The sequence below is a fragment of the Natator depressus genome, chromosome 10 (assembly GCF_965152275.1).
Source record: "Natator depressus isolate rNatDep1 chromosome 10, rNatDep2.hap1, whole genome shotgun sequence".
NCBI classification, from domain to species: domain Eukaryota; kingdom Metazoa; phylum Chordata; order Testudines; family Cheloniidae; genus Natator; species Natator depressus.
The window spans coordinates 65622995-65633774 of NC_134243.1; positions in this window are offsets into that span (position 1 = coordinate 65622995).

Below are 10780 nucleotides of genomic sequence, written 5' to 3' on the forward strand. Positions count from 1 at the left end.
TGAGGTGCCTGGAGGAGACTGGGACTGAGAATCTGTGGGGCAAGGGGAAAGAAGTGAAGGGGAAGGCGAGACAGACCTAATAAGGAGCCAGAGTGCAATGGGAAAACTGGGACTGGCTGGGCAAAGAGACTGGGACAAAGAGCTAGAGGGGACATACTGAAATTGGACAAGGAGCCTGGGGATTGATCTTGGAACTGAGAGCCAGTGCAGATAAAGAATGTGAGCAAGTGGTGGGATGACCAGAGGCCAGGGTGGTGAAGAGAGACAGACTGTATGAAGAACCAGGAGGGGAGAACTGGGATGAGAAGCCTGTGGAGTGGAATTGTCTGGGTGGAGGAAAGACAGGCCTGGGACAGAGACATACTGAAGAAGACTGCGTAGAAGGGGGTTGTGTTTGGAGGAAATGGGCAGAAGAGTCCGTGCCAACCAGAGCACACTACCCACCAGAGCCTTGAATGGAACCCAAGATTCCTGAGTCTCAGCATCCCTCTGCTGTCAGCAAATATCTAGCAAAGAGTGTCTCACCCACCTCTAGTGCTGGCCCACCCAGAGGTTGACTTTTGCAGTGCTTGACTTTACAACCTGCATAATGACAGGTTTCAGAGTAACAGCCGTGTTAGTCTGTATTCGCAAAAAGAAAAGGAGTACTTGTGGCACCTTAGAGACTAACCAATTTATTTGAGCATAAGCTTTCGTGAGCTACAGCTCACTTCATCGGATGCATACTGTGGAAACTGCAGAAGACATTATATACACAGAGACCATGAAACAATACCTCCTCCCACCCCACTCTCCTGCTGGTAATAGCTCATCCAAACTGACCACTCTCCTTACAATGTGTATGATAATCAAGGTGGGCCATTTCCAGCATAAATCCAAGTTTAACCAGAACGTCTGAGGGTGGGGGGGTAGGAAAAAACAAGGGGAAATAGGCTACCTTGCATAATGACTTAGCCACTTCCAGTCTCTATTTAAGCCTAAATTAATAGTATCCAATTTGCAAATGAATTCCAATTCAGCAGTTTCTCGCTGGACTCTGGATTTGAAGTTTTTTTGTTGTAAGATAGCGACCTTCATGTCTGTTACTGAGTGACCAGAGAGGTTGAAGTGTTCTCCTACCGGTTTTTGAATGTTATGATTCCTGATGTCAGATTTGTGTCCATTTATTCTTTTGCGTAGAGACTGTCCAGTTTGACCAATGTACGTGGCAGAGGGGCATTGCTGGCACATGATGGCATATATCACATTGGTGGATGTGCAGGTGAACGAGCCTCTGATAGTGTGGCTGATGTTATTAGGCCCTGTGATGGTGTCCCCTGAATAGATATGTGGGCACAGTTGGCAACGGGCTTTGTTGCAAGGATAGGTTCCTGGGTTAGTGGTTCTGTTGTGTGGTATGTGGTTGTTGGTGAGTATTTGCTTCAGGTTGGGGGGCTGTCTGTAGGCAAGGACTGGCCTGTCTCCCAAGATTTGTGAGAGTGTTGGGTCATCCTTCAGGATAGGTTGTAGATCCTTAATAATGCGTTGGAGGGGTTTTAGTTGGGGGCTGAAGGTGACGGCTAGTGGCGTTCTGTTACTTTCTTTGTTAGGCCTGTAGTAGGTGACTTCTGGGAACTCTTCTGGCTCTATCAATCTGTTTCTTCACTTCCGCAGGTGGGTATTGTAGTTGTAAGAATGCTTGATAGAGATCTTGTAGGTGTTTGTCTCTGTCTGAGGGGTTGGAGCAAATGCGGTTGCATCGCAGAGCTTGGCTGTAGACGATGGATCGTGTGGTGTGGTCAGGGTGAAAGCTGGAGGCAAGTAGGTAGGAATAGCGGTCAGTAGGTTTCCGGTATAGGGTGTTGTTTATGTGACCATTGTTTATTAGCACTGTAGTGTCCAGGAAGTGGATCTCTTGTGTGCACTGGACCAGGCTGAGGTTGATGGTGGGATGGAAATTGTTGAAAACACCGTGGAATTCCTCAAGGGCTTCTTTTCCATGGGTACAGATGATGAAGATGTCATCAATATAGCGCAAGTAGAGTAGGGGCGTTAGGGGACGAGAGCTGAGGAAGCGTTGTTCTAAATCAGCCATAAAAATGTTGGCATACTGTGGGGCCATGCGGGTACCCATAGCAGTGCTGCTGATCTGAAGGTATACATTGTCCCCAAATGTAAAATAGTTATGGGTAAGGACAAAGTCACAAAGTTCAGCCACTGCATAATGTTCTTTTAACATAGGGTTTTTTGGGGGGTTGGAGGAATTGCATGTAATTTAAGTATAATTTTCTAAATACATTTGTATAGATTCCTACATATGTCTCTAACTATTTCTGTATCTATGGACATGTAGAGTCATGGAGACACCCAATTACTGAAGCTGGAATGTACATGTTGTTCATCATGGCATAAAAGCATCCTGTTTTACTGAAGTAATGCACTCCACCTCACACACTCCTACCGTGTTTTGCAAAAGTCCTCTCATCTTTTATTGAACAGTCCCCACCCCTGGTCTTCTAGCAAGCCTGGAATTAATATCATAATAAGAATTTATGTTAATATTCAGAGAACATTTGGTGTGCTCTGTCAGGTTTGAAAATTCACTATAACACCATGCAGCTCATCAGCACTAATAAGATCATGGCCATGGAGAGCATAAATACTTTTTTTTTTGTCTCCAGCAGTTTATTGCTATGGTTAAAGAGCTCATAGAAATACTTCAAGTGTTAGTTCAAACATTTCCATTGCATGTTAATGAACATATATCACAGTTACATTCTCTATCTAGTCACACCTCAATTAGGCATTTTAAGGCTCCTAAAATGACAATGTGGGTTTCTCCCTCTCACAGAAAGAATCAAAACTGTCAGTCATCATCAAGCTTATTGAAGCCATTTTAGAAGCTTGCATAATGACAGGTGTCAGAGTAGCAGCCGTGTTAGTCTGTATCCGCAAAAAGAAAAGGAGTACTTGTGGCATCTTAGAGACTAACAAATTTATTTGAGCATAAGCTTTTGTGAGCTACAGCCTACTTCATCGGATGCATGCAGTGGAAAATACAGTGGGGAGATTTTATATACACAGAGAACATGAAACAATGGGTGATCAGGTAAGGTGAGCTATTACCAGCAGGAGAGAAAAAAAACCTTTTGTAGTGATAATCAAGGTGGGCTATTTCCAGCAGTTGACAAGAACGTGTGAGGAACAGTGTGGGCGCGGGGAAATAAACATGGGGAAATAGTTTTACTTTGTGTAATGACACATCCACTCCCAATCTTTATTCAAGCCTAATTTAATGGTGTCCAGTTTGCAAATTAATTCCAATTCAGCAGTCTCTCGTTGGAGTCTGTTTTTGAAGTTTTTTTGTTGAAGAATTGCCACTTTTAGGTCTGTAATCGAGTGACCAGAGAGACTGAAGTGTTATCACTACAAAAGGTTTTTTTCTCTCCTGCTGGTAATAGCTTACCTTACCTGATCACTCTCATTACAGTGTGTATAGTAACACCCATTGTTTCATGTTCTCTGTGTATATAAAATCCCCCTACTGTATTTTCTACTGCATGCATCCGATGAAGTGAGCTGTAGCTCATGAAAGCTTATGCTCAAATAAATTTGTTAGTCTCTAAGGTGCCACAAGTACTGTTCTTTTAGAAGCTACAACCTTTGGGAGGTTTCCAAATTGCCATTTAAAGCTCTTACAGTTTCCATTAGCTCCTATCCCTTCACATTTTTTTCTGTGATTTTATTGATTTCCTGGCAGTTAATTGGCTAACAATGTTTTATTAAGACTTTTTTTCTCTGCTTTTGTAGAGATTAAATTTTCCCTTTTAAAACATGTATCATGGAATAACAGCCAATTTCCAGCAAGATGATTGGTTCACAGGGATCTTGGCTTAATAGACATTAAATATTACTATCATTTTAGAGGTGAACTGGTGAGAATTTTTGTGGAAAATATTCCATTCTCCAGAGTTACGTTGGTGTAACTGAGAACATAGTCTAGCCTCTGCTTTTATACACAAACACAGTCATTAAAGATATGAAAGTTGAACTTTGACTTAACACATTTTACGGTACCTAAAAATATTGATAAAAGGCAGACCATATTATATATGGCACAGGCAATAAAATAAATCACATTTATATCCTGGGAGTCATGCAATATTAAAATATTAAACAGGACAATAGTTTTGAAATATATTGAGAAGTCTAACTCCTGCAAAGGTTTTTCATAATTTAACAACCAAACATTCTGTTTTACAAACTATAAATTATCTGCTACTAAATCCAAAACCGAAATATCAAGTATTTTGCCTAGTATGTTGTAATTCAATTACATAAATTAAAACAAGTATAATTAAAAGTGTCTGGAACTCTCCTGCCAAAAAACTTTCTGGATTATGTGGTTTGCTCAATTTACAAACATAGATACAATTACAGTGCAGTATGTTTAAAGTCCTTGAGGTTCAACAATACAAAACTTATAAGAAAAGATGAACTCTTACTACCTAAAAACTTGCCTTCTTATCTTAAGAATCCATAAATTCTTCTTATAACCGAGATGAACCAAACAGCACATCTATTTTTCCTAGCAAAAATTTATTCACATGAAGGTAATTCCCTGCCAGCTTCCTGTGACTGCAGCTGGAAGACATATTAAAGTAATTCTAGACAGTTTCTCAAATGACATGTCAGCTATGAGCAACAGTGACAAATATAGGTCTGCCCCAGCTGTCATTCAGCTGCACACTACTCAAGTGTCACCAGGAAGAATGTCATACACTGAAAAAATGACTCCAAAAATTTTGTGGGGTACCCAGGCTTGAAGTACTTTAAACAATTATGCAATGCTCCCTTAAAAATAGAGAACTCTGCTGATATTATTAAAAGTGTCTGAGGTGTCTGTCGGTGAACCTAGACATGTTTTACAAGGTAGTGAGTCAAGAGTAAGTAATATTTCTTATACCTTATGTAGGGAACATATATTCTCTCTCTCTCACACACACACTCATGCATGCATGCACTGACCTCATTAAGTTTAAATATCTGTTAGCTTCTTTATAAAAGTTTAAAAGGCACAATCCTGCTCCCACTTCAGCCAGTAGAAGTACTGCCATTTATTTCAATGGGAAGCAAGATCAGATCTTAGAAAACATTGTGGTACAAGTAATTAATTTGTATATATATTTTTAGATACATTTATTTCTATTAATACTGTACCAATACATACATCTTAAGACTATCTGGAGGCTGAAAATGACAGAGAAAACAGCTGCTAGCTAGGTAAGTGGAGTGCACTGGCATATCTGATCAAAGAACAGCCCCTATATTATTAATAATAATTATTAGAAATTATTTAGATTGCAGTAGCCCTTGTGACTTATGTGTCCAAACAAATCAACTGAAACTGAAGTATGTAATACTCTGTAGCTTGCAGACAAGCTACAGAGCAAGCATTAATTGCAGACGTTCTTGAATGCCTCGCAAATTATTTACCCATTTCCTCTCTTGTATAAGCCTTGAACGACTGGCAGTTTTGTGTTTAAAAGGACAGTGCAGTTATTGTAGCCTCAGAAATATCTATTTTGTGTTTCACTGGCCACACAGGCCCACAAAGGAGAATTCTCTACTTCACATTATTTTTGTGTTTCTTCCTCTCATTCTTCCTCTCACTCCTGCTGTTTGTCCACTAAGTGATGAATTATGAACTGACTCCCAGTGTGGCGAGGCTCATTCTGCATAGACTCCTGGCATCTCCTCTGGTATTTTTGAAGTCAGAGAGGAAATATTTCCACATTAATGGTGTAGCCTTAGTTGCAGCCATTCTCAGTATTTTGTCAAGATTGTCTGTATTAATTTTCAAATGAGAACCAAATTTTGCTCTTGGTTATCTTGTGTAAATCTGGAGTAACCCCCTTAGGGTCATCCTGATGCAAAACTGGCACTCATGGTGCATGTCGTTATTTTGGAAGGCCACAACAGAATATTTGCTGAAATTCACCAGTGTACAGTGCCTGCAGCAGGGCTCTGTACTACCTAAGTCCTACTTAACCTTTTAAAAAAGGAGCTGTAAGTGGGAGTTAAGCCTTGTGCTTACCCTCTGCACAGAGCTGCATTTGACCCGCACTCACTCTGGTTCATTCACTCTGGTTCATTTTTTGCGTACTTCAAATTACTCAATTTGGAGGGAGATGTGGTGTTTTGTTGATGAGGTAAATGTATCCATTCGAAAGTAGGCAAGTTCTATACTTGCTCTTCTCACTTGATCCTTTCACTGTTTTGTGTCAATGATCACAAATGGTCAGACCTCAATTCAGGGCTCAGCTTGAGTTTTTATGCATTGGTGTGCTATACTGGCACTTTCCTAGTGACCCCGTAAGTTTCTCTATAATTTGTGCTTCCCTTTTAAATTATGACGGTTGAGACAATCTTCAGAATTTGAACTGATGCAGTGCTGTTTCGGTCTACAGAACAGTAGATAGGGACACTAGCTTTAAGAGAGGTGTGGGTTTCCTCCTTTTACATCAAAGGGGTATTAATGCTGAATGCTAATGATGACAATTTAAATATCAACATTGTTAACTCTTTTGCTGCTGATTTTTGCAGAAACATTTAGCAGCTCTGGGATTGGGGGCAAAGTACTATCACCCTTTCCATCATTCTGACCCCAGCCCAGTATTATCTTCATCCAAAAATTACCATTTCTAGTAGCAGCATCCTCTTAATACCATGCTGAGACATTCAGGTTGAGAGAACATAGTGCCGAATTGCAACTACAAATACAGAAGATGTTTTTATACACACAGACCATGAAAAAAAATCCAAGTGGGTTTTGGGGGGGGGAGAAAACCTGGATTTGTGCTGGAAATGGCCCACCTTGATTATCATACACATTGTAAGGAGAGTGATCACTTTAGATAAGCTGTTACCAGCAGGAGAGTGGGGTGGGGGGAGAGAAAACCTTTTGTAGTGATAAACACCCATTTTTTTCATGGTCTCTGTGTATAAAAACATCTTCTGTGTTTTCCACATTATGCATCCGATGAAGTGAGCTGTAGCTCACGAAAGCTTATGTTCAAATAAATTGGTTAGTCTCTAAGGTGCCACAAGTACTCCTTTTCTAACTACATCATTGTAATCTCCCGTCCATCAAATGAACCTGCCCTATCCGCCTTAATTTATAAGAGCTGATAACTTCACAACAGTGTTGTATGACTGCAACTGAAGATCATAACCTTCTAAACATTTTCACATGTGATCAATTGTACTCACCTAACTAGTCCCATTATTTCCAGAATCAAGTTCTAGACTTGCTATACACTTCTACACCACTTTATATTTTCTCTTCTATGTCTAAAAGACAATGCATTTTGAATTAGTGATTTTTATTAATAAAGTATCAGTTATCTATGCAAAAAAAGAAAAGGAGTACTTGTGGCACCTTAGAGACTAACCAATTTATTTGAGCGTAAGCTTTCGTGAGCTACAGCTCACTTCATCGGCTGCATCCGATGAAGTGAGCTGTAGCTCACGGAAGCTTATGCTCACGAAAGCTTTTGGTTAGTCTCTAAGGTGCCACAAGTACTCCTTTTCTTTTTTCGAATACAGACTAACACGGCTGTTACTCTGAAAGTTATCTATGCAATTATATTTATCACATATCCTGGGTAAAGTGTATTGATCTCTCTCCATTACTGATGTCACAATTGCTATTGATTTTATATGGAAAGCAATCAGGCCCAGCTCCTCAATGGTATCTAGTTGCCTAACTACCATTGAAATCAATGAGGGAGAGAAGGTGAGTCAAGTATCAGAGGGGTTACCATGTTAGTCTGGTTCTGTAAAAGTGGCAAAGAGTCCTATGGCACCTTATAGTCTAACAGACGTATTGGAGCATGAGCTTTCGTGGGTGAATACCCACTTTGTCGGATTCATGTAGTGGAAATTTCCAGAGGCAGGTATAAATATGTAAGCAAGAATCAGGCTAGGGATAACGAGGTTAGTTCAATCAGGGATGATGAGGCCCTCTTCTAGCAGTTGAGGCGTGAACACCAAGGGAGGAGAAACTGCTTTTGTAGCTGGCAAGCCATTGACAGTCTTTGTTTAATCCTGAGCTGATGGTGACAAATTTGCAAAAGAACTGAAGCTCAGCAGTTTCTCTTTGAAGTCTGGTCCTGAAGATTTTTTGCTGCTTTAAATCTGCTGTTGTGTGTCCAGGGAGGTTGAAGTGTTCTTCTACAGGTTTTTGTATATTGCCATTCCTAATATCTGATTTGTGTCCATTTATCCTTTTACGTAGGGACTGTCCAGTTTGGCTGATGTACATAGCAGAAGGGCATTGCTTGCACATGAGGGCGTAGATTACATTGGTGGACGTGCAGGTGAATGAACCGGTGATGGTGTGGCTGATCTGGTTAGGTCCTGTAATGGTGTCACTGGTGTAGATATGTGGGCACAGTTGGCATCGAGGTTTGTTGCATGGATTGGTTCCTGAGTTAGTTACTATGGTGCGGTGTGTAGTTGCTGGTGAGAATATGCTTCAGGTTGGCAGGTTGTCTGTGGGCAAGGACTGGCCTGCCTCCCAAGGCCTGTGAAAGTGAGAGATCGTTGTCCAGGATGGGTTGTAGAACACTGATGATGTGTTGGAGAGGTTTTAGCTGAGGACTGTATGTGATGGCCAGTGGAGTTCTGTTGGTTTCTTTCTTGGGCTTGTCTTGCAGCAGGAGGCTTCTGGGTACATGTCTGGCTCTGTTGATCTGTTTCCTTATTTCCTCGTGTGGGTATCGTAGTTTTGAGAATGCATGGTGAAGATCTTGTAGGTGTTGGTCTCTGTCTGAGGGGTTGGAGCAAATGCGGTTGTACCTCAGCGCTTGGTTGTAGACAATGGATCGTGTGGTGTGTCCAGGATGGAAGCTGGAGGCATGAAGGTAGGCATAGCGGTCGGTGGGTTTTCGGTATAGGGTGGTGTTAACTTGACCATCACTTATTTGCACCGTGGTGTCTAGGAAGTGGATCTCCCTTGTAAATTGGTCCAGGCTGAGGTTGATGGTGGGGTGGAAGCTATTGAAATCATGGTGGAATTCTTCCAGGGTTTCCTTCCCATGGGTCCAGATATTCCAGTCAAGTAATATCTTTTACTCGACCATCTTCTGTTGGTGGAAGAGACAAGCTTTCAGGTTTAGGATTATTCTTTAGGATTAGCTCAAAAACTTGTCTATTCCACCACCAGAAGTTGGTCCAGTTAGAGATATTACCTGACCCACCTAGTATCTCATATCCTGGGCCAACATGGCTACAACAACGTTAAAAGCAAGAGGAATTAGGTATCTAAATATATTTGAGGATCTGGGTCTCAAATACTACAGTGATTGGCAAACAGATTACATCGTTTCTGCTGCAAAGCTTACTACTTGTGTCACAGGGAAAGATGGTAGTATACTAGAGAGGAAGACGGTCAGGTGACAATTCGAGGAGAAACTGAGGCAGTGGGTGAGCCCAGAATCAGAGATGGCTGTGTTTCGACTATGGGCAAACTAATTCTAAGATGCTGTGAAAGTGGAAGTGACTATGTATTTCATGATTCTTGATTGAGCGTAATTTCTCAATGTTACATTAACGTAATTCTCTATGACACACTCGTTCACAATGCATAGCATGAAAATCTCTCTGTTTCCTAAACTGAATATCGTTTGTGCTATGTCACTGCCACAATGACTGTACCATGGAACTGCAGGTGCTTGCATTATCTTTAGGGTGGCCAGACGTCCCGTTTTTAAAGGGACAGCCCTGTATTTAAGAACTCCTGCAAGTGTCCCAACTTTTTCTTAAAAACAGGCAAATTGTCCCATATTTTCTCTGTACCCCCTCAACCCCCCAGTCAGTACTGGCAGGTCCTGCTGCTGGCCGGATCCCTGCTTGCCAGCTGCCCGCCCAACAGTGGTGAGTGGGGGGTCCATTGGCTGACAATGGGGGTGGGTGTGCAAGGCTGGTGGCAGGGCAAAGCTGCAGCACGTGGGACCAGCTGCTCCCCCTGCTGGTCCACCAGCACAGCCCCCACTGTGTGCCGGCTCTCAGCCAGCAGGGCCCCGCCCAGTGGTGAGCTGGAGCCGGTTTGCTGCAACAAGTTCGCTGGAACCGGTCGTTAAATTTAGAAGCCCTTTCAGAACCGGTTGTTCCTTGAGGGACAACTGGTTCTAAAAGGGCTTCTAAATTTAACTAGCCAAAAGTGCTTCCCCTGGAGCACCCAAGGGGAAAATTTGGTGGGTGCAGAGCACCCACCGGCAGCTCCTCGGCCCCAGCTCACCTCCACTCCGCCTCCTCCCCTGAACGCGCCACCCCGCTCTGCTTCTCCACCCCCCCCAGGCTTCCTGCGAATCCGCTGTTCGCGCGGGAAGCCGGGGCAGGTTGAGAAGCAAGCGGCAGCTTCGCACTCAGGCCCAGGGAGGCGGAGGTGAGATGAGGCAGGGGGGCGTGAGGAGGGCCGCCCACGCCGCAGCAGGTAACCCGGGGGGGCGGGGACCACGCAGGAGAATCGCTCCCCACCCCAGCTCACCTCATGGAGTCGAGGAGGGGGTGAGGAGGGAACCGGTTGTTAATATTTTGGCATCTCATCACTGGCACTGCCCCCATCCCGTTTCTGGCCAGCACTGGCTGCTGCCCACCCATCGACCCTTTATGTGCTCCCTCTCTAGCTGTCCTCTCCCGGCTTTGCCCCTTTGTCCCCCCCGCATCCCTGCTGTTCCTCTATATCACCCCCTCCCCCTCCCCGGCATGGTGCATCCTGCTCCCAGTGCTCATCAAC